At 41.5% G+C, this 24,996-nt stretch overlaps 1 long non-coding RNA gene and 1 other non-coding gene across 4 annotated transcripts in view; both read left to right on the forward strand.

Annotated features, from left to right (window-relative positions):
- The first annotated feature begins 5,457 nt into the window (after window positions 1-5,457).
- The window catches only part of Gm32110, a 52,168-nt gene continuing 32,629 nt past the window's right edge, over window positions 5,458-24,996 (forward strand). For all 3 annotated transcript variants that reach the window (XR_391306.2, XR_391304.2, XR_882004.2), the window contains exons 1-2: window positions 5,458-5,576; window positions 10,740-10,939. This is a non-coding gene — a long non-coding RNA (predicted gene, 32110). The remainder of the gene's footprint in view (window positions 5,577-10,739; window positions 10,940-24,996) is intronic.
- Window positions 6,574-6,680, forward strand: LOC115486858. The gene has a single exon (XR_003947205.1). It is a non-coding gene; the product is annotated as a U6 spliceosomal RNA (small nuclear RNA).

Here is a 24,996-nt window from a genome sequence, read left to right on the forward strand (position 1 = left end):
TGAAACTTCATTGCAGAAAGACATTAGTACTGAAGAACAGGTAAGGTGCCTACGAGGGGAGAAGCTTTGCAAAATCTGTATGGATATTGCTGTCATTTTTGTTCTTTGTGGACATCTGGTCACCTGTAAACAGTGTGCTGAAGCGGTAGACAAATGTCCCATGTGCTACACAGTCATTATGTTCAAGCAAAACATGTTTATGTCTTAGTCCAGCACCACATGTTATGTTCTTCTTGCTCTAATTGAATGTGTGATGTGAGCGAACGTTAAGTAATGTGCCTTGCATTCCATTAGCATCTGCTGTTTCCAAATGGAGACAAATCTTAACAGCACTGTTTTGGTCTAAACATTCAATTTCTGGATCTTTCAGGTTATCAGCTGTACCCTTTATCCAATGTTTTACTCGATTTAAGCCTTAGACAAACAAGCATTTTATAACTTTTCACATGTATATTTGTAGTACACTGACTTGATGTCTATTTTTCATGCCTTTTGCATAAGCTAACAAATGGAGTATTCTGTATAAGCATGGAGATGTGATGTAATCTGCCCAATCGCTTTAATTTGCTTATTGTAAACAGGGAAAGAACTGTTCCTCACTGCTGGGAGAATAAAGATTGTTTTAGATGCTTAAAAAAGTAAAATTAACTCAAACAAATCAGAAGCCTCCCTTTATACCATTGACAAATGGGCTAAGAAATTAGGGAAACAATACCCTTGACTATAGACTCAAATAATATAAAATATCTTGGTGCAACTCTAATTAAGCAAGTGAAAGTTCTGTATGACAAGAACTTCTGAGCCCCTTAAGAAATTGAGGGAGACCTCAGAAGGTGGAAGAATCTCCCATGCTTATAAATTGGCAGAATTAACATAGTAAAAATGGCCCTCTTACCTCTTCAATGCAATCTCTATCAAAATTCCAAGACAATTCTTCACAGACATAGAAAGATCAATTCTCAACTTTGTATGGAAAATTTAAAAACCCAGGGTAGCAAAAAAAAAAAAAAAAAAAAACAACAAAAAAAAAACTCAACAATAAAAGAACTTCTGGGGGCACTCACTCTCCCTGACCTTAAGCTGTACTACAGAGCAATAGTGATAAAACCTCATGATATTTGTGTAGAGACAGATTAGTCAATCAATGAAATAGAATTGAAGACCTAGAAATAAACCCACACTCCTATGGACACTTTATCTTTGACAAAGAATCCAAACCACATAGAGGAAAAAAAAAAAGACAGTATCTTCAACAAATGAGGCTGGTCTGTCTGGCAGTCTGCTTGTAGGAGAATGCAAATTGATCCATATTAATCACCGTGTCCAAAGCTCAGGTAGATCAAGGGCCTAACTATAAAACCAGATACACTGAATCTAATAGAAAGAAAATGGGAAATATCCTTGAACGCATTGGCATAGGGGGAAATTTCCTGAACAGAACACCATTAGCTCATGCTCTAAGATCAACATTTAACAAATAGGATCTCAGGAAATGGCCAAGATGCATTTAGAGACATGTCCAACATCCTTATCCATCAGGGTAATGCAAATCAAAATGACCATGAGATTCTACCTTAAACCAATCAGAATGGCTAAGATAAACTCAAGTGACAGCACATGCTGGTAAGGATGTGGAGAAAGAGGAACACTTCTTCATTGGTAGTGGGATTGCAAACTGGTACAACCACTCTGGATATCAATCAGGTACCTCCTCAGAAAATGGAAAATAGTTCTATCTGAAGAACCAGCTATAGAGCTTCTGGGCATATACCCAAAAGATATTCCACCAAACCACAAGGACACATGCTCAACTATGTTCATAATACCCGGATTCATAATAGCAAAAAGTATGAAAGAACTTAGATGTCCCTCAAACAAAGAATAGATGCAGAAATGTGGCTCATTTACATAAGGAAATACTATTCAGCTATTACAAAGGAGGACATCAGGAATTTTGCAGGCAAATGGATGGAACTAGAATATCATCCTGAATGAAGTAACCCAGACCTAAGAGGACATGCATAGTATGTACTCATTGATAGTGGATATTAGCCAAAAATTACAGAATAATTATGATAACATTTTCAGACTGTAAAAAGTTTAACAAGAAGGGGAAGGCCCCAGTGAGGAATCTTCCATCAACTTAGAATGAGAAACAAAATGATCAGAGCAAGGGAGGGACCTGGCTGGGAGAAGTGAGGGGGAGTAGAAAGGGGGGCAGGGTCAGGTATGGGAATATACAGGAAAGAATCCCAGAGGGCCAAGAGAATGAATGGAAATATGCAGCTTCGGGACTTGGGGTGCAGAGGGAACCTCTAGAATGTGCCAGATAATTGGAATGTGAGAGGCTTTTAGGACTCAATGAGGATGACCTTAGCCAAAATGCCCAACAGTGGGGAGATGGAACCTGAAGGGACCACCTCCAATCCATAGACAATGCCCCCAAGTGGAGAGATGCTACCTTCAAATTTTGAACCCAGAATTGTTCCTGTCTAAAAGAAATGCAGGAACAAAAATGGAGCAGAGATTGAAAGAAAGAACGTCCAGTGAGACAGGTCCAACTTAGGATCCATCCTATTGGCCGTTACCCAACCCGACACTGTTACTGATGCCATGTTGTACTTGCAGACAGGAGCCTAGCATGGCTGAGAGCTTCTACCAGCATTTGACCAAGACAGATGCTTACAACCAAGAATTAAACTGAAATCAGAGACCCCTATGGAAAAGTTAGGGGAAGGATTTAAGGAGCTGAAGGGAATGGCAGCCTCATAGGAAGACCAACAGTATCAACTAACACATATAACCCTCAGAGCTCCCAGAAGATAAGCCACCAACCAAGAGCATACATGGCTGTTCCATGGCTCCAGTCACATATGTAGCAGAGGACTGCCTTGTCTGGCCTCAGTGGGAGAGGATGCACCCAATCCTGCAGAGACTTGATGCCCCAGGGAAGAGGGATGTAGATGTGGGTTAGGTGAGAGTTGATGGGTGAGTAGGTGAGTGGGTAAGTACCCCCTCATAGGCAAAGGGAAGGGGAATGGGGTGAAGAATGGGACACTGCTAAGTGAGGCAACATTTGGAATGTAAATAAGGAAATATATATATATATATAGTTTCGAGATTAGAAATGGGGGAGGATATAATTTCCTCTTTTCTAGAAACCTATAAGAAAAATAGCCTGTTGCTATGGGCAACAGATTCACGTATTTTTAAAGGCTAGGACAGATGCTAAATGATTAGAGTCCTTAGTCCTACCAATGTCTGCCTTTTAGAGGCCAAGACCAGATACAAGGCAATTGGTAGGGAGAGGCTGCTCTTTTGTGGCAGAAGGCAGAGCCCCTGAGATTAAGTAGCCATGGATGTGCAGTGAGTCCTGGACTCCCCAGTCCACATTCTGATCAGGAAGACTACGCAATGGGGGATGGCAATACCTTTGGGAAAGATGGCCATACCTCTGTTGCTCTGCTTTAATGTCAAAGAGCCGCATGTCTCTCTTCTGGCAGAGAGGGCTTTGGATTTTTTCTTCTGCATTGGCTTCTGGCAAGTAAAAAAGTTGCAAGATCATATCCTTGTGCTGCATATGGCTTTACAGTCTTGTTGGCTCCATTCCAGTATGCTGCTTCAGGAATGATCACACAAAGGGCCCAGCCTGCTCTATTCCCAGTTCCTGCTAAGAGATGTGGTAGTGTGGCTCACAGTTCTGCTCTTAGATCAGGGCCCTCATATTCCATTCCAGAGAGCCACTATTTTTGATGATTCATCTCTCTACCTACTGAGGCTCTCAAGTCTCTTCTGCCAAGTGTTTGCTATACCCAACTGACAAGATGTAAAAGAAACACTCACATGCTAATTGTGACAGTGTCCCACACTGCAGCCAGGTCAAACACTGACATCTTGTCCTGCTTCTTTAAGGATCCTCTACTGAGGATTCAAAATCATTTGTAATGCAAGATTTTTCTAAGCCTTGTTGGAAGGAAGCTTGAGATATGGATGATAGGGGTTATTTAATCAGTCATGACCAGCTTAAAGGGGAAGGGAGCTGGAGTTCTTAGGGAAATGAGACACTCCAGAACTAGAGGAAAGGGGGTTTCCAGGAAAGTCAAGTCCTTTGAGGAGGAATTCTGGCAGTGAGCTTCAAAGTCCTCTTTTCTTGGTTTTCAGCCCTGTGGACTCTGTGTGACTACTCTTGGAGAGGTCTGCCCAACCCCATTTGTAGGCAAAAAGTGTGAAGTTTATCTTGGGAGCTACTCACTTTCAGCAACAGACACAGCAATGTCAAGTTACCTGGATTTCTAGGGAAGACTGGGCAAAAACACTTCACAGTTGCATCCTGTCCTGAAAACTCTCTAGTTTCCCTTCCTCTTGAGTAGGAGCAGGTACCTCACTGGGCAACAGGTACCTCACTTGTCCTTCATCTGCTGCAGCCCTCTTTCCTGAGGCCCAGTCTCTTCCCTGGGCCATTTTCTGGGTTCTTTTTGCACTATCGAGATAATAAACACAAGTCTGAGTCTAACTGCCAACTTTAGGGTAATGTATCAATAGTGGACAAATACCTTCTCTGTGATAATATAAGTGAATCCAAATACAGAACACAGTCTTTGTGGTAGTTTAAAAGCACAGATGGCTGAAGGAACCATCATTGATATCAGGACAATTTAAAAAAAAATATATACGTGTTCTATCATTTATGGGGAAGTAAATTTAAAGATGAAAGTGGCCATTTAAAAATTGGATTTCAAGAATATGTTGTCTTTATGAGCCACAGGTGAAGGCTCTTCCCAACTGACAAAGCATAGCTGAAAAATCCAAATAGAATTTGTAACATCCATTTATGAAATGGGATGGTAGTGAGAAGAACAGAGAAGCAGCATCAAGACGTGGCTTCAGGTGGGCATAGTCTGTCATTTCCTACACACTCTGATCCTTGATTTCTTTTGTGTACTTTTTTTTTTTACTTTTTATTTATTTATTTTTTATTTATTTATTTTTTATATATATTTTAAAAATTAGGTATTTTCTTCATTTACAGTTCAAATGCTATCCCAAAAGTCCTGTGGAAGTTGTCTTGAGACTATGTTGAGACAGGTATCTCTGATCCATTTCACAGATCAGCTTCCAGTTCCCATCGCTCTATACTCTCATCTAGGCCCATTCCGAATCTCTCATCCCATTTATCCTTCGTTATTGGCTAGCTTCTGGAGTACCCTGATGGTATCTGTCTTTTTCAAGGCTCGCTCGTTTTTTTTTTTTTTTTTTTGTTCCCCTCCCCCTTTCTTTGCTTTGTTCAACAACTTTCTTGTTTACATTTCCTTTGGAAAAAATCCAATATGCCCAAGAAACAAGTTAAGCACAGCACACTGACTTGCTCCAGCCAGCATCAATGAATTGCGACTGGATTTCAGATATGGTGCCTTACTGACGCCACTGACATGACGCCATCAATGTGTGTCTGTCTCTGGCAGCACATGCGCCTTGAGGTTACCTCCGGAGCTGATAGAGACCTGCGCTTTGACGAGTTGCGGCTGTTCTATGTGGGCAGTTTGCAACTGTCTATTGCTGGAGCACAAGGGCTGCAGGTCAGAAATAATTAAGTATAGTGAGGCGAGCTGGCATAGGGAGGACGCAAGGGAGATGGGGACGAAGGAGGGCACAAGTGGGCCTGCGATATGGGCAGTAACGGCTGTAGTGAGGTCTTAGGATTCTTTTTTTTTTTTCCTGAGCAAGAGTGTGACTCTGGGTGTCCTAGAATTTACTCCGAAATTATTATTCATACTCTGTTATGGTGGAGTGGGATTTAGTTCTATTTCTGCTACTAAATACTTTTTATGATTTCCTTTAAAGTTTACTTTTCAACGGTAAAAAGAAAGAGTAGGTTTAGTTGGTGTTGCTAGCCAGATATGGATTGTTAGTGTAGCTAGTAAAAGTTTATTTTTTTATGCTGAGGGTCTTTACACAAGGTTTACACCCTAAATTCTTAACTACCGTCCTAAGCCCATCTCTCCAAGGCTACTTGCCAGCGGTATCATTTATCTTAGCTGAAGGTCAGGTCCTGACTCTAGTAGAAGTCTTTGACTCAAGGGTCAGGATCCTGAGGGAGATTCTCCAGTTTCAGGGCAGATCAAGGTAGCATCTCTCCAGATATGCAAAGCAGAGCATATCTTGGTCTCTGCTTATATACTGTCCAGTGGGTGTCATGGGATTCTAGGAATGTGTCTTGTTACCTTGAGTGAGTGATGAAACTGGATACTGGTTAATAGTTTCAGCCATAGTTGTGTGCAATGGGAGTCCTTGACTAAACTGTTTTCAAATGTCTAAAAGGCATTTATTTTACAGTGCTCACTACAGGTGGCATTGATGGTCCCAGCTCTTCTAAATTTATTTTTTTTTTCACTCTAAAGACAAAGTCTCCTTGTGTCACCCCCAAACCTGCTATGTAGTCAAGGCTGAGCTTGAAAGTGTAATATTCCGTGCTCGCTTCGGCCGCACATATACTAAAACTGGAAAGACACAGAGAAGATTAGCATGACCTCTGGGCAAGTATGACACGCAAATTCGTGAAGCGTGTAATATTCCGTGCCCTCTTCAGCTGCACATATACTAAAACTGGAACGATAAAGAGAAGATTAGCATGGCCTCTGTGCTAGGATGACATGCAAATTCGTGAAGCGTTCCATATTTTTAGACAAGAGGGGGACTTCATACTCATCAAAGGTAAAATCTTCCAAGAGGAACTCTCAATTCTGAATATCTATGCTCCAAATCCAAGGGCAGCCACATTCATTAAAGAAACTTTAGTAAAGCTCAAAGCACACATTGCCCATCACACAAAAATAGTGGGAGACTTCAACACGCCACTTTCACCAATGGACAGATCATGGAAACAGAAACTAAACAGGGACACAGTGAAAGTAACAGAAGTTAGGAAACAAATGGATCTAACAGATATCTACAGAACATTTTATCCTAAAACAAAAGGATATACCTTCTTCACAGCACCTCATGGTACCTTCTCCAAAATTGACCACATAATTGGTCACAAAACAAGCCTCAACATATAGAAAATTATTGAAAATGTCCCATGCATCCTATCAGATCTCCATGGACTAAGGCTGATCTTCAACAACAAAATAAATAATAGAAAGCCAACATTCACGTGGAAACTGAACAACACTCTTCTCAATGATACTTTGGTCAAGGAAGGAATAAAGAAAGAAATTAAGTACTTTTGGGAGTTTAATGAAAATGAAGCCACAATATACCCAAGCTTATGGGACTCAATGAAAGCATTTCTAAGAGGAAAACTCATAGCTCTGAGTGCCTCCAAAAAGAAATTATTGGACCCTTTTAAAATATCTAGCTTAGCTTTGGGTATCAGTCAGTGTTCTCTGTGATTCTCAGATGGGTTCTTTAGAGCAATAGTGACACCACAGTTGCCTGTTTGCTAAAATCTTTGCTTTTTAACAAGGATACAGGCTCACTTTGTCATTCCCAAAAATCAGTGTATGAAGAAAGACACCTATTAGAATTTTTGTGATTCTTGTGTATGAGAGCAAAGTACTGGGAACAATATTTGACAGAGATAGACTGAGCAAATGAAGTATGCACTGATTTATTTGATAAATTAATCGTGAGGGTTATAGTGTGCACACCTATAATCTAGGACTCATGAGGCTTGTACAGGATGACAATTTGAGGCCCTCTTAGCATCCACATCAAGACCCTGTCTGAAAAGGCAGACAAATGAAAGATTTCAAATTTTTGATTCCTAGGCATCTCTTAGGAGAGTTACCTAGCATAAGAGTCCCCAGAATCTACATATTTTTAAAATTTATTTTATGTCCTTTGGTGTTTTGCCTGCATGTATATATTTATAAGGAGTCAGACTCTCTGGAGCTGGGGTTACACAAGTGTGAACTGCCTTGTGAGTTCTGGGAAATAGAACCTGGGTCCTGTGGGAAAGTAACCAGCATTCTTAAACTCCAAGTCTTTCCAGCCTCAGAAATGGTTTTCTTTGAGTGTGTGTCTGTGTGTGTATGTGTGTTTGAGCGCACATGTGTGTGTCACGTATCCATAGAGGTCAAAAGAGAACTCAGTTGGATCTGAAGTTACAGGTGGTTTGGTACCACCCAGTGTAGGGGCTGGCACCTTTGGAAAAACAAGTTCACTTGGCACTTGAACCATCTCCTCAGCCCCCAGGACCTCTATTTTTTACTCACTTAATTTTTCATTTATTTATTTATTTATATATTTTGCATCTTGGTCTCAGGCCCCCTTTCTCCCCTCCTCCCAGCCCCACCCTCACAAATCCCTCCCACCATTATAACCTCCTCTTTTCCTCAGATAAGGCAAAGCCTCCCTGGGATATCAGCCTGCTCTGGAACATCAGGTCCAAGCAGTGCTAAGTAGATCCTCCTCATCGAGGTCTGGTCAGGCAGTCTAGCTAGAGGGAAGGGATGCAATGGTAGGCAACAGAGTCAGAGACAGCCCTGTTCCAATTGTTAGGGAACCCACATGAAGTCCAAGCTCACATTTGCTACAAATGTGTAGGGGAGGGGCTAGGTCCAGCCTGTATATACTCTTTGGTTGATGGTTCAGTCTCTGTTAGTCCTGATGGATCCAGGTTGGTGTTCTTGTGGTATACTTGACATCTCCAGCTTGCTTTGTCCTACCCCTGACTTCCACAAGACTCCTTGAACTCTGCCTGATGTTTGGCTGTGGTCTCTACATCTGTTTCTGTCAACTGCTGAATGAAGCCTCTCAGGAGACAGTTATGCCAGGTGTCTGTGTGCAAGTACGGCAAAGTAACAGATAACTTGGATTAGTTTATTGCTCCTCTAGTTATTATGTGAGTCTGTAGACTTGTGTGTATCACAGCACATGTGTGAAGGTCTAAGGACAGCTGAGGCAGTCGATTCTCTCTCTTCAGTATGTATGCCCTTGAACCTGAGCTTTTGTCATTAGGCCTGCCAGGAAGCACATTTGCCCACTGCTTTAGTTAGGGTTTCTGTACTGTGATGAAGCACCACGACAAAAGCAACCTGGGGAGAAAACTATCCCTCTCACATATCCTGAGTCACAGTCCTTTGAGGGAAGCCAAGGCAGGGACTCAAACTGGAAAAGAATCTGGAGGTAGTAGTGGATACAGAGCCCATTGCTTTTTTCATCCTCTTTTCTTTTTAAAGTTTTAGTTATATATTTTATATGTGTGAGTGTTCTTCCTTAATGCACATGAGAAGAAGGAATCATGTCCCATTACAGATAGTTATGAGCCACTATATGGTTACTGGGATCTGAACCTAGGACCTGTGGAAGTCCTCTTAACCATGGAGCCACGTCACCAGCCAAGCTCAGCCTGTTTGATTATAGACCCTAGGTCCATCAGCTCAGGAGTGGCACCACCTACAATGGGCTGGGCCACCACATCAATCACTAATTAATAAATACATTGCAAGTTTGCCTTCAGCCCAATCTCATTCAGGCATTCTCTCAGTTGAGATTCCCTGATCTCAGAAGACTTTCAGCTTGTCCCAAGTTGACACAAATGTAGCCAGAAAGCTCACTGAAACATCTTGCCAGCCCCTTAGTTTTTTTCTTGCTCCTGTGACTCAATGTCTGGCAGAAAAAAATGGAGCAAAGGTTTATTTTGACTCATGTTCAGAGATCTGCAGTGTATCATAGCACAGCAGGCATGGTGGAGCTGCTCACTCGATGGCAGTGTTGTATGTGAGAGTGACTGCTCATGTCATGACTGACCAGGCAAAACAGAATGGCTGTAATCACATCTGGAACCTTAAAAGCCACTCCTAATTATCCACTTTTATCAGGACAGCCGTTCTTTATAAAGTTTCCGCAAGCCTTCCTAAATAGCACCACTAACTAGGGAACAAGTGTACTATACACGCTCCTCTAGGGAACATTGTAGATTCAAACCATGTGTTCCCGTAGTGAATGAGATCCATTCATGTAATGTCTCCTGGTGATGGTGGGAGTAACTTTCTGTATCACTATTCCTTCATTTTTGCATAAGGAAAACATTTACTGGATTCCTTGTCACTGCTATACATATACATATACATATACATATACATATACATATACATATACATATACATATACATATACATATACATATACATATACATATACATATACATATACATATACATATACATATACACATATACATACACTCACATACACACACATATATGTGTGTGTTTGAAATTCTCTCCAAGCATGCAATAACAACGAGAATGCATTGTTAATCAGCAGAATTATAATCTGCTACATTTCATTACTTTATCATTTCATCTTTTCTATGAAGTATGTATACACACATGCATACATGTGCCTCAGGCTGCCCAGTGACAGGCAACAGATCCTCACCAGCATGCCCCATTCTGCATTCTGTTTCTTTTAAATGGTGGTATGTATGTGAGAGAAATGTATGTGAGAGAGACAGGCATTTTTGTGCTTTCACTCAAGAAAGCCTTGTGTGTAACAGCTTGAGAATAACAACAGGTGAGTATTGCTTATCCAAAATAGTTTGGACCAGAAGTGTTGCATACTTTGGCATTTCCTATACTTTGAGGATACTTAGGAATGAATTTGATGATAGGATAATCTTAATCTGAAAACTTAAATCTGGAAATTGATCTGAAATATAAAGGTTTTGCAAGATATTTTAGGGTCTGGGCTACTTTGTATGTTGGACTGGGTATTCTGTGCTTGCTCCATAGGTTGGCTTGGAGACAGCACTGCTTGACAGAAGATACCCTGCTTTCCTAATGCCCGCAAAAGTACAAGGCCCAACAGTGTGAACTTCCTGGACCTGCTTTACACTTGATGCAATCCTGGCCTTAGTAGAGAGGCCTGGCAAGTGGAGCTGGAGGTCTTGGATAGAGGAGAACATGGACACTGTGGTGCCAGCATTCCTCAGGTTGGTTGGTAATTTATAGTGTTTGTGTGTATGCATATGTATGTTCACCATGCCGTGTATGTCGAGGTCAGAAGACAACTTACAGTAGTTACATAGTTACTTCCATTATGTGAGCTTAGAACACTGAACTCATGTTGTCAGACTTGAGAGCAAGCTCCTTTACTCACTGATCCATTTTGATGGCCACATTCTTCCACTTAATAGTGTCTCCTGAAGGCACAAGAGAATCAAAAGACTAACACTGGACCTTACTTATCTATATATATTTTGTTATGCCACACAATGCTGAGGTTAGAACCCAGATTTACTATTTGCTAGGCAACAGCTCTACTACTGAGCTCTCCCAAAGTTAAATGTTGGGCATTTCTGCTGGGCAAACCCTTTCCCATATTGAATAAATAAACACATAGGCAATAGAAATTTCACGTCTGATCAAATTCATCCTCCTACTCAGGAGGTGGCACTGTACTATAATATTTTGAGTATCAGTAGAAGCTATGACACATGTCACGTGTAGCCCAGCATCAGTTTTTTTAAGTTCAATTCCCTAGTCTTTCAACCTGTGAAAGTCACTATTGAAGGATATTTTGACTCCATGTTGTATACAGTAGAGCTTCAATACATTCTCTTTTCAAGGACAGGGTCTCACTCTAGGTCTGACTGTCCTGAAAGTCATGTAGATCAGACTTCTCTTATATTCAAAGAGATCCTCGTGCCTTCTCTTAAGTGATGTGATTAAAGGCGTGAACCACTATACCAGGTTGTCAGTAGGTTCTTTAAGTTAGCAGAACTGTCTTGCTGTGAGCTGACCCCCTTGAGTAAAGCTTGGTTGTGTGTGTGTGTGTGTGTGTGTGTGTGTGTGTGTGTGTGTGTGTGTGTGTGTGTGTGTGTGTGTGTATGTATGTGTAGGGGGTCACACGAATTTGAGCCTGTTTGGATTGGGAGGGATTCTAGACCCTGGAGGGGTTTCCAAGGCTCTCTCTGTAGGCTGCATGGGCACTCACTCAGTTCACACTTGTACTCCTCTTTCTGAGAAATCCAGTCTCAGAGAAGTAGCTGCTAGCTTAGGTCCCAGATTTCCCTGTGCAGCTTCCATGCTGGTTTATAACGCTGGGAAGTGAGAGAGAAGTGAAGTCAAAACGTAGAGTTTGGCTGTGTTGATGGTGTCCTAGCCCTGGTCGGAAGGAAGAGACTAGGCTTCCATTCAAGCCACCATGGACATGGGGCTACTTAAGTCTAGTTCTTTGAAGAAAAGTGCCCCCTCCCCCAGCATAGCTGCTTACAACAGTTTATTAAAAGGCATGTAACTTCTGAGAGGTGGAAATACTTTTAGCTTGTCCTGCCTCATTTGTCCTTTAGTGTGCAGCATGCAGCTCAAAATTTAAAAACAGTATAGAGGAATATATGCAAAGAAATGTAGAAGGAAAATATGCAGAAGCAAGAAACTGCAGGTGAGAACAGGAGAGAACAGACCCATCAGACACAGGAAACTGCATGTGAGGCCAGGAGGGGACAGAGCTGTGGATGTCCCAGACACCTGAACTGGAAGAAAGAGCCATCAGATACTATGACAAATACATAAAGTAGGTTAGAGGAAAAGATGGATTGAATAAATGAACAACTGATACAGAAAAATGCTAAAGACTGCTCATTGTTCATGATGGTGGCTGAGTGTGTAAAGTTAACACAGTAATAATTAGCAAGCATAAATCTACCTCAAGATCACAGACACACTACTGCTTACACCTGCTAGGCAAGTGTTCTGCAACCGAGATCAATCTGTACCAAGGTTTCTCTGTAGCCCTGGTTGTCCTGGGACTTACTTTGTAGACCAGACTGGACTCAAACTCAGAAATCTGCCTATCAAGTGCTGGGATTCAAGGCCTGTGCCACCATGCCCGGCTCGTACCTTCCTTTTTTATGTGTGTGTGTTTTATTTTGAGCCCAGGGCCCCTTGCTGAGGCTAGCTTTGAAGCTGTGTTCTCCCTGGCTTAGCTTCTGTAGTAGGACAACAGGTTTGCACCATGAGGCCTAGCAACAATTCTGCATGCTCTGAGATCTCTCCCTGGAGATCTTGGACATGGAAGTGGTCAGCTTGGAAAAATACCAGCACTCAATACTGCAGGAGTCTTCTGCAGTTTGGTGTCCACTAGATGTCAGTGAGCTTCAGGAATGAAATAGAGCTAGGTCTTCCAGAGTCAGGGAGTGTTTTCCCTCTTTGCCTGGTAAAAATCGGGTTTCCTCAGGATGTCTGAGGATCCCAGCTAGTCTTTGTTAGTAGGAACCCAGAGCAGTCAGGATCAGTTATTTCTCTGTAAACAATGAAGCTGGAATGGGATTTACCACCTCAACAGAGCCAGGTAGCTTCAAGGAGACAGAAGTTAAGAGAAGAGAGAAAGGAGGAGAAGAAGCATGGTTGCAGATGATACTCATGAACTGGTGGCTGCTCAAGGGGGTAGAAAGGCAAGAGATTACCCCTCCTAGAGGACAGGATGGCAGGTATATTTCCAACAGGGGGCTGCTCCTATGAATGTAATGGAATTGGCTTGTCACTCTGTCTTTGTCTTGTTTATTTATTTTTTTTTCCATTTTTTATTAGGTATTTAGCGCATTTACATTTCCAATTCTATACCAAAAGTTCCCCATACCCACCCACCCCCACTCCCCTACCCACCCATTCCCCTTTTTGGCCCTGGCGTTCCCCTTTACTGGGGCATATAAAGTTTGCGTGTCCAATGGGCCTCTCTTTCCAGTGATGGCCGACTAGGCCATCTCTTGATACATATGCAGCTAAAGTCAAGAGCTCCGGGGTACTGGTTAGTTCATAATGTTGTTCCACCTATAGGGTTGCAGATCCCTTTACCTCCTTGGGTACTTTCTCTAGCTCCTCCATTGGGAGCCCTGTGATCCATCCATTAGCTGACTGTGAGCATCCACTTCTGTGTTTGCTAGGCCCTGGTATAGTCACACAAGAAACAGTTACATCTGGGTCCTTTCGATAAAATCTTGCTAGTGTATGCAATGGTGTCAGCGTTTGGATGCTGATTATGGGGAGGATCCCTGGATATGGCAGTCTCTACATGGTCCATCCTTTAATCTCAGCTCCAAACTTTGTCTCTGTAACTCCTTCCCAGGGTGTTTTGTTCCCACTTCTAAGGAGGGGCATAGTGTCCACACTTCAGTCTTCATTTTTCTTGAGTTTCATATGTTTAGGAAATTGTATCTTATATCTTGGGTATCCTAGGTTTTGGGCTAATATCCACTTATCAGTGAGTACATATTGTGTGAGTTCCTTTGTGAATGTGTTACCTCACTCAGGATGATGCCCTCCAGGTCCATCCATTTGCCTAGGAATTTCATGAATTCATTTTTTTAATAGCTGAGTAGTACTCCATTGTGTAGATGTACCACATTTTCTGTATCCATTTCTCTGTTGAGGGGCATCTGGGTTCTTTCCAGCTTCTGGCTATTATAAATAAGGCTGCTATGAACATAGTGGAGCATGTGTCCTTCTTACCAGTTGGGGCATCTTCTGGATATATGCCCAGGAGAGGTATTGCGGGATCCTCCGGTAGTACTATGTCCAGTTTTCTGAGGAACCGCCAGAATGATTTCCAGAGTGGTTGTACAAGCCTGCAATCCCACCAACAATGGAGGAGTGTTCCTCTTTCTCCACATCCTCTCCAGCATCTGCTGTCACCTGAATTTTTGATCTTAGGCATTCTGAATGGTGTGAGGTGGAATCTCAGTGTTTTTTTCATTTGCATTTCCCTGATGATTAAGGATGTTGAACATTTTTTCAGGTGCTTCTCTGCCATTCGGTATTCCTCAGTTGAGAATTCTTTGTTCACTTCTGAGCCCCATTTTTTAATGGGGTTATTTGATTTTCTGAAGTACACCTTCTTGAGTTCTTTATATATGTTGGATATTATTCCCCTATCTGATTTAGGATAGGTAAAGATACTTTCCCAATCTGTTGGTGGTCTTTTTGTCTTATTGACGGTGTCTTTTGCCTTGCAGAAGCTTTGGAGTTTCATGAGGTCCCATTTGTCAATTCTCGATCTTACAGCACAAGCCATTGCTGTTCTGTTCAGGAATTTTTCCCCTGTGCCCATATCTTCAAGGCTTTTCCCCACTTTCTCCTGTATAAGTTTCAGTGTCTCTGGTTTTATGTGAAGTTCTTTGATCCACTTAGATTTGACCTTAGTACAAGGAGATAAGTATGGATTGATTCGCATTCTTCTACATGATAACAACCAGTTGTGCCAGCACCAATTGTTGAAAATGCTGTTTTTCTTCCACTGGATGGTTTTTGCTCCCTTATCGAAGATCAAGTGACCATAGGTGTGTGAGTTCATTTCTGGGTCTTCAATTCTATTCCATTGGTCTACTTGTCTGTCAGTATACCAGTACCATGCAGGTTTTATCACAATTGCTCTGTAGTAAAGCTTTAGGTCAGGCATGGTGATTCCACCAGTGGTTCTTTTATCCTTGAGAAGAGTTTTTGCTATCCTAGGTTTTTTGTTATTCCAGATGAATTTGAAGATTGCTCCTTCTAATTCGTTGAAGAATTGAGTTGGAATTCTGATTGGGATTGCATTGAATCTGTAGATTGCTTTTGGCAAGATAGCCATTTTTACAATGTTGATCCTGCCAATCCATGAGCATGGGAGATCTTTCCATCTTCTGAGATCTTCCTTAATTTCTTTCTTCAGAGATTTGAAGTTTTTATCATACAGATCTTTCACTTCCTTAGTTAGAGTCACGCCAAGATATTTTATATTATTTGTGACTATTGAGAAGGGTGTTGTTTCCCTAATTTCTTTCTCAGCCTGTTTATTCTTTGTATAGAGAAAGGCCATTGACTTGTTTGAGTTTATTTTATATCCAGCTACTTCACCGAAGCTGTTTATCAGGTTTAGGAGTTCTCTGGTAGAATTTTTAGGGTCACTTATATATACTATCATATCATCTGCAAAAAGTGATATTTTGACTTCCTCTTTTCCAATTTGTATCCCCTTGATCTCCTTTTGTTGTCGAATTGCTCTGTCTAATACTTCAAGTACTATGTTGAAAAGGTAGGGAGAAAGTGGGCAGCCTTGTCTAGTCCCTGATTTTAGTGGGATTGCTTCCAGCTTCTCTCCATTTACTTTGATGTTGGCTACTGGTTTGCTGTAGATTGCTTTTATCGTGTTTAGGTATGGGCCTTGAATTCCTGATCTTTCCAAGACTTTTATCATGAATGGGTGTTGGATCTTGTCAAATGCTTTTTCTGCATCTAACAAGATGATCATGTGGTTTTTGTCTTTGAGTTTGTTTATATAGTGGATTACATTGATGGATTTTCGTATATTAAACCATCCCTGCATCCCTGGAATAAAACCTACTTGGTCTGATGGATGATTGCTTTAATGTGTTCTTGGATTCGGTTAGCAAGAATTTTATTGAGGATTTTTGCATCGATATTCATAAGAGAAATTGGTCTGAAGTTCTCTATCTTTGTTGGATCTTTCTGTGGTTTAGGTATCAGAGTAGTAGTGGCTTCATAAAATTAGTTGGGTAGAGTACCTTCTACTTCTATTTTGTGAAAAAGTTTGTGCAGAACTGGAATTAGATCTTCTTTGAAGGTCTGATAGAACTCTGCACTAAACCCATCTGGTACTGGGCCTTTTTTGGCTGGGAGACTATTAATAACTGCTTCTATTTCTTTAGGTGATATGGGACTGTTTAGATGGTCAACTTGATCCTGATTCAACTTTGGTACCTGGTATCTGTCCAGAAATTTGTCCGTTTCGTCCAGGATTTCCAGTTTTGTTGAGTATAGCCTTTTGTAGAAGGATCTGATGGTGTTTTAGATTTCTTCAGGATCTGTTGTTATGTCTCCCTTTTCATTTCTGATTTTGTTCATCAGGATTTTGTCCCTGTGCCCTCTAGTAAGTCTAGCTAAGGGTTTATCTATCTTGTTGATTTTCTCAAAGAACCAACTCCTCGTTTGGTTAATTCTTTGAATAGTTCTTCTTGTTTCCACTTGGTTGATTTCACCCCTGAGTTTGATTATTTCCTGCCGTCTACTCCTCTTGGGTGAATTTGCTTCCTTTTTTTCTAGAGCTTTTAGATGTGTTGTCAAGCTGCTAGTATGTGCTCTCTCCCGTTTCTTCTTGGAGGCACTCAGAGCTATGAGTTTCCCTCTTAGAAATGCTTTCATTGTGTCCCAAAGGTTTGGGTACAATGTGGCTTCATTTTCATTAAACTCTAAAAAGTCTTTAATTTCTTTCTTTATTCCTTCCTTGACCAAGGTATCATTGAGAAGAGTGTTGTTCAGTTTCCACGTGAATGTTGGCTTTCCATTATTTATGTTGTTATTGAAGATCAGCCTTAGTGCATGGTGATCTGATAGGATACATGGGATAATTTCAATATTTTTGTATGTATTGAGGCCTGTTTTGTGACCAAATATATGGTCAATTTTGGAGAAGGTCCTGTGAGGTGCTGAGAAGAAGGTATATCCTTTTGTTTTAGGATAAAATGTTCTGTAGATATCTGTCAGGTCCATTTGTTTCATAACTTCTTTTAGTTTCACTGTGTCCCTGTTTAGTTTCTGTTTCCACGATCTGTCCATTGATGAAAGTGGTTTGTTGAAGTCTCCCACTATTATTGTGTGATGGGCAATGCGTGCTTTGAGCTTTACTAAACTTTCTTTAATGAATGTGGCTGCCCTTGCATTTGGAACGTAGATGTTCCGAATTGAGAGTTCCTCTTGGAGGATTTTACCTTTGATGAGTATGAAGTGTCCCTCCTTGTCTTTTTTGATAACTTTGGGTTGGAAGTCGATTTTATCTGATATTAGAATGGCTACTCCAGCTTGTTTCTTCAGACCATTTCATTGGAAAATTGTTTTCCAGCCTTTCACTCTGAGGTAGTGTCTGTCTTTTTCCCTGAAATGGGTTTCCTGTAAGCAGCAGAATGTTGGGTCCTGTTTGTGTAGCCAGTCTGTTAGTCTATGTCTTTTTATTGGGGAATTGAGTCCATTGATATTAAGAGATATTAAGGAAAAGTAATTGTTTCTTCCTTTTATTTTGTTTTTAGAGTTGGCATTCTGTTCTTGTGGCTGTCTTCTTTTTGTTTTGTTGAGGGATTACTTTCTTGCTTGTTCTAGGGCGTGATTTCAGTCCTTGTATTGCTTCTTTTCTGTTATTATCCTTTGAAGGGCTGGATTCGTGGAAAGATAATGTGTTAATTTGGTTTTGTCATGGAATACTTTGGTTTCTCCGTCTATGGTAATTGAGAGTTTGGCCGGATATAGAAGCCTGGGCTGGCATTTGTGTTCTCTTAGTGTCTGTATAACATCTGTCCAGGCTCTTCTGGCTTTCATAGTCTCTGGTGAAAAGTCTGGTGTAATTTTGATAGGCCTTCCTTTATATGTTACTTGACCTTTCTCCCTTACTTCTTTTAATATTCTATCTTTATTTAGTGCATTTGTTGTTCTGATTATTATGTGTCGGGAGGAATTTCTTTTCTGGTCCTGTCTATTTGGAGTTCTGTAGGCTTCTTGTATGATCATGGGCATCACTTTCTTTATGTTTGGGAAATTTTCTTCTATTATTTTGTTGAAGATATTAGCTGGCCCTTTAAGTTGAAAATCTTCATTCTCATCAACTCCTGTTATCCGTAGGTTTGGTCTTCTCATTGATCTGGATTTCCTGGATGTTTTGAGTTAGGATCCTTTTGCATTTTGTATTTTCTTTGACTGTTGTGTCGATGTTCTCTATGGAATCTTCTGCACCTGAGATTCTCTCTTCCCTTTCTTGTATTCTGTTGCTGATGCTTGCATCTATGGTTCCAGATCTCTTTCCTAGGGTTTCTATCTCCAGCGTTGCCTCATTTTGGGTTTTCTTTATTGTGTCTACTTCCCTTTTTAGTTCTAGTATGGTTTTGTTCATTTCCATCACCTGTTTGGATGTGTTTTCCTGTTTTTCTTTAAGGACTTCTACCTGTTTGGTTGTGTTTTCCTGCTTTTCTTTAAGGGCCTGTAACTCTTTAGCAGTGCTCTCCTGTAATTCTTTAAGTGACTTATGAAAGTCCTTCTTGATGTCCTCTATCATCATCATGAGAAATGTTTTTAAATCTGGGTCTAGATATTCGGTTGTGTTGGAGTCCCCAGGACTAGGTGGGGTGGGAGTGCTGCGTTCTGATGATGGTGAGTGGTCTTGATTTGTGCTAGTAGGATTCTTTCGTTTGCCTTTCGCCATCTGGTAATCTCTGAAGCTAGCTGTTATAGTTGTCTCTGGTAAGAGCTTGTTCTTCAGGTGACTCTGTTAGCCTCTATAAGCAGACCTGGGAGGCTAGCTCTCTCCTTAGTTTCAGTGGGCAGAGTATTCTCTGCAGGCAAGCTCTCTTCTTGCAGGGAAGGTACCCAGATATCTGGTGTTCGAACCTGCCTCGTGGCAAAAGTTGTGTTCCACTCACTAGAGGTCTTAGGATCCCGTGGGGAATCCTGTGTGGGCCCTTGCGTGTGTCGGGCGACTCCGCTGGCATGGTACCCCGGTGCTCGAGTGGGGCGGAAGAGCTTATTTTTTTATTTTTAAAGGGAACCCTCCCCCCTTTTCTATAATAGAATTTTCTGCCCATTGACTTTGCAAATTGGTCGACAACTAGACTAACTCCATATGTTGCTCCCACTTCTTCCCTCTTAACTGTAGATGAGTTAGCATCCCCTCTGACTAGGTCAGTACATGGGGGCTTGACTTAGCTCAGCTGGATCTAACTAGGGACAAGTTGTTTATTTCCTTTCATTTTGGCAATGGTGCCAGTGGACTGGACTCTGCCCACCACGGGTGTCCTTAAAGGGCTGCAGGAAGGCAGTGGGGGGGGGGACACAGTGTGGGGAGCTCATCCCTGCTTACCACCTCCATGAAATGGCCTCTTTCACTTGCCAGACTGAGGCAGGCATGCTGAGTTCTGTCTGCTCTTAGCTGAGTTCTCTGTTCCAAGCACTGTACTTTTCAGAGTGTTTCCCTCCCTTCCCTGGAAATGCACACACTCTCTTCTGGAGTCACAAAGGGATATGATTTATAAAATAGCAGAGTGTCGCAGGGGGAGGGGATGCCTTACGAGGCCCATGCAGAGGCATCCTCTCTGAGGTATCAGCCGTAGGACAGGTCTATTATGAAGTAAAGTTTATTTGGGATATTGTAGGGGGCTCTGGGTAAGGGAATAGAGGCAGATGTGCCATGTGACACAGATTCACCTAGTATTGCTAAGGCAAACTCACATGTTGTTTTGTTGACCTATGGGAGACATGTGATGTTCAGACAGAGCGTAACTGAACTCAAAGGACAGTGATGGATGCTTGCATAGCTAGCTTTGCAATGCCTTGTCTCAAGTCTTCGTCTTCACTGATCTTCTCTTCATTGAGAGAAGTATGGAAGAGAACTTCTCCTGGTGTCCAGGCTGGTCCTGGCCTCTTCTGCTTACTCATGTCACCTCAGTGGAGGCTGTTTCTGCTGCATCATGGCACCACTGCTGATTTGTTTTTTGTTATCCTGACACTGCTGAACTGGACTCTCAGTTTCCTGACAAAGAGAGATTGGAATCACCCCAAAGAACTACTGCTTTTTAATTTTTTTAAATGGTTTTTCGAGACAGGATTTCTTTGTGTAGCCTGGCTGTCCTGGAATGCAGTTTGTAGACCAGGTTCAGAAATCCACCTGCCTCTTCCTCCTGAGTGCTGGGATTAAAGGCTGGCGCCACCATGCCCGGCTATGTATGTATGTGTTTAAATAATTTATATATATATTTAATAATTTATACATATATATATTTGGAAGAACTACTAACATTTTCACATCCCTCATCCTATATACCATCTTTTCTCCCCTACATTTGCAAGGTGGGTTAACAGGGGATTTGACACATTTGAGAACTCGTATTAAAAGTATGTTTTAAAAAAAAGAAAGTCAAAATATGTTTTTAAAAAATTGAAGTCAAAGACAGAGAGCAAAGAGGGAGTGGAGAGAGGAGAGGAAGAGAGAAAGAGAGAGAGAGAGAGAGAGAGAGAGAGAGAGAGAGAGAGAGAGAGAGAGAGAGAGAGAGAGAGAGAGAGAGAGGGAGACTATGAAGAGGTGCTGGTGAGGCAGGAATGAAGTCTTCTCTTCTTTAAGCTCCTTGGGGCAATGGTTTTATCTTTGAGGAACCTAAGAAGATTGGGATGGGGATGCTGGTCAAGTTCTGGGAAAGCTGGCTCTTTCATTGCTGTCCTGGGTCTGTGGAACCATCTGCTGGTAGGAAAGCACTGGTCCAGTAGAAGCATCTGTGAGAGTAGACCGGAGCTGCTGTCCTGGATATAGGCTGGAGTAAATACCTGGACTTGGCAAGATGCTGAAACACACACACACACACACACACACACACACACACACACACACATTAGAGGCAGTTAAGTAGACTTTGGAGAAAAACTTTTTCTGGTGTACATTTGAAATCTTAGATCTTTGTGGTTGCGGGGAGGGGAGTTTCCAAACCAGGGAACCGGAGAGGAATCCCACCCTCTGGAATAGGCAGCAAATGGGTGGCAGGGATAGTTATTCTCTTGGAATCTATTTGGTCCATGAGGTAGATTTGAGTGGGCTTTCTGGAGCTCATAAGAATCTTTTTAAGTTTACAAAAGAGATAATTTTTTTTAACAGCATGAAGTCTTTAAGGTGAGTTTAGGGAAGACACAAACCCTTTTGTAGAGAAGAAGGGGCAAAGAGGGCTTTTTTTTCTATCCAGAAGACTGAATTATATAATGTACATAATTATAGTATAATGAGAAACATTTTTATGTTTATATTTAAACGATAATTAAGGGGAACTCACATATTTGAATTTGTGAATATGATAGTTGACCATATAGATTTAGCATGAGAATACCTTAAGTCTATAGTTAAAAGACAACCAAAGGAAACTCAAATTTTGAACTTGTGATTAGGAAAGTGGATTGTATAGTGGTATATTTATTAGAGTTAGGCTAAATTATCAGAATTACAATGATTACTGTAAATAATCTGAACTCTTGAAGTTTTGATATAACAGTAGCATATTGAGGGGAAGAAATCTGAAGCATTTTTATCTTAAATTATTTTCTGTCATCATCCAAATGTGTATGCCCTCCAAGCTTTATATGTTATGATTACGGATCTCAAAACATCTTTCTAGTCTCTCAAATAATTTTTTTATATATTTACAACTTAAGCTTATATCCTCAGACCTTGCCTGAAGTTTCTGTCATTTTTATTTAATCATTTGCCATGGGACATAAGTGGTTGACCATTGGAGAACAGTCATTGAAAACTGATTTTTTGGAAAGGGAGTAGAAAAAGGTTACATCTTCAAAAGTTTCCCGCTGAAAGTTGTGGATATTTTATCATGAAGCCTGCTAGCAAGTCAAAGATGTCTCTTTTTGATAAGAGATCTGGTAGTCTTAACTAGTGTAAAGGCCTAGGTAAAATACTAAGGCCTGTCTTAGTTAAGGTTTCTTTATTTTTTTTAAATTTATATACTTATTATATTTAAGTACACTGTAGCTGTCTTCAGACACTCCAGAAAAGGATGCTAGATCTCCTTACAGATAGTTATGAGCCACCATGAGGTTGCCGGGATTTGAAGTCAGGACCTTCAGAAGAACAGTCAGTGTGTTTAACCGCTGAGCCATCTCTCCAGCCCTAGTTAAGGTTTCTATTCCTGCACAAACATCATGACCAAGAGGCATTTGGGGAGGAAAGGGTTTATTCAGCTTATACTTTCACATTGCTGTTCATCACCAAAGGATGTCAGGACTGGAACTCAAGCAGGTCAGGAAGCAGGAGCTGATGCAGAGGCCATGGAGAGATGTTACTTACTGGCTTGCTCAGCCTGCTTTCTTATAGAACCCAGGACTACCAGCTCATGGATGGCACACCGTACAATTGACTCTCCCACCTTTGATCTCTAATTGAGAAAATGCCTTACAGCTGGATCTCATGGAGGCATTTCCTCAAGAAAGCTTCATTTCACTGTGATAACTCCAGCCTGTGCCAAGGTGACAGAGAAAATGAGCCAGCACGAGGCCTAGATGGAACGCTGAGGCCTAAGAGGTTCCTTGCTCAGCAGTCTTGATGGAGGCTGGCTAGAGTCAGGTTGCCAGCTCTTCATTTGCTCTCTTTCCTGTGTTAGGTCTTGAACTGTATTTTTTTTTTCACCTTCCAGGCTTTGTGATTTCAGGGATTTATTCCAAGTTTTGTTTGTTGTTTTTCCTGGGTTTTATTTTTTATTAGATATTTTCTTTATTTACATTTTAAATGTTATCCCCTTTTCTAGTTTTCCCTCTGAAAAACCCCTAACCCTCCCCCTCCTTCTGCCTAACCAACCCACCCACTCCCATTCCTGGTTCTGGCATTCCCCAATACTAGTGCATAGAACATTCACAGGACCAAGGGCCTCTCCTCCCACTGATGACCAACTAGGCCGTCCACTGCTACATATGCACCTAGCTCTAAAAGTTCCACCATGTGTTATCTATGATTGGTGATATAGTTCTAAGGAGCTCTGGGAGTACTGGTTAGTTCATATTAATGTTCTTCCTATGGGGCTTCAGTCCCCTTCAGCTCCCTGGGTATTTTTCTGGCTCCTTCACTGGGGACCTTGTACTCCATCCAATGTATTTTCTGTATTTTCCGGGCACTGGCAGAGCCTTGCAGGAGACAGCTATATAGGTTCCTGTCAGCAGTCTCTTGTTGGCATCTGCCTAGTGACTGGGTTGTTTATGGGGTGAATTCCTGAGTAGGGCAGTCTCTGGATGGTCCCTCTTTCCGTCTCAGCTTCAAACATTGACTCTGTAACTCCCTCCATGGGTATTTTGTTCCTCATTCTAAGGAGGAATTAAGTTTCCACATTTTGGTCTTCCTTCTTCTTGAGTTTCATGTGTTTTGCAAGTTATATCTTGGTAATTCTAAGTTTCTGGGCTAATATCCACTTATCAGTGAGTGCATACCATGTGAATTTTATTGTGATTGGGTTACCTCACTCAGAATGATATCCTCCTGATCCATCTATTTGCCTAAGAATTTCATAAATTCATTGTTTTTAATATCTGAGTAGTAATCCATTGTGAAAATGTATCACAATTTCTGTGTCTATTCCACTGTTGAGGGACATCTGGATTCTTTCCAGCTTCTGGTTATTATAAATAAGGCTGTTATGAACATATTCGAGCATGTGTCTTTATTACAAGTTGGAACTTCTTCTGGGTATATGCCCAGGAGAGGTATTGCTGACCTGGTTTACAGAGTGAGTTCCAGGACAGCCAGGGATACACAGAGAAACCCTGTCTTGTCTTTGCCAAATTAGGTGCATCCTCTCCCACTGAGGCCAGAAAAGGCAGTCCTGTTGGGGAATGGATACCTCAGACATGGATGTCATAGAACAAGCTGCATGGAACAAAAGGAATGGGCCTCTCCATTCCCTTCTAAACACTGTGTTTATGCCCATATTAGTGCAGATGTTAGTGCTGCTGTAACTGCTTCAGTCTGCCTATTGGGTGGACACGTCCTTCCAGTGGTGTTCTTTGCTGATGGAGAGAGTTGCAATTGTTCAGGCTGCTAAGACTCAGTGGCTGTTGTTGTGGTGAGAGGGCAGCCTATTACCCAGAAATGAACTATGCCCAAATCAGTCCTTGCAAGACTCAGGGATGGTCTGGCAATCCAGAGTGCCAAAGATGGTGAGAATTGGAGCAAAGGCATACAGTACCATAGCTTAGCGTTTTTACTCCATAATACAATAGACAGCCCTCTGACATATTTTAGCAGCAGATACCTTGGATGAATGGAGACTGTAAGAAGTAATTGAGCAGGACTGTGCAGTAATGGCTAGGTCTATGGCAGTGGACATAACAGTCCAGATTCCAAGGAGCCATGGAGAGGCCTGAAACTTTGACTTTGCATCCCAGCCTTTATTCAATTCAGACCCTCATATTACATGACATTTCTAGATGGTAGAGAATATAAGAAGTGGAGCTTTAACTGAAAGTAGGGGACTCCCAT

The sequence above is a fragment of the Mus musculus genome, chromosome 7, assembly GCF_000001635.26.
Source record: "Mus musculus strain C57BL/6J chromosome 7, GRCm38.p6 C57BL/6J".
Lineage (NCBI taxonomy): Eukaryota > Metazoa > Chordata > Mammalia > Rodentia > Muridae > Mus > Mus musculus.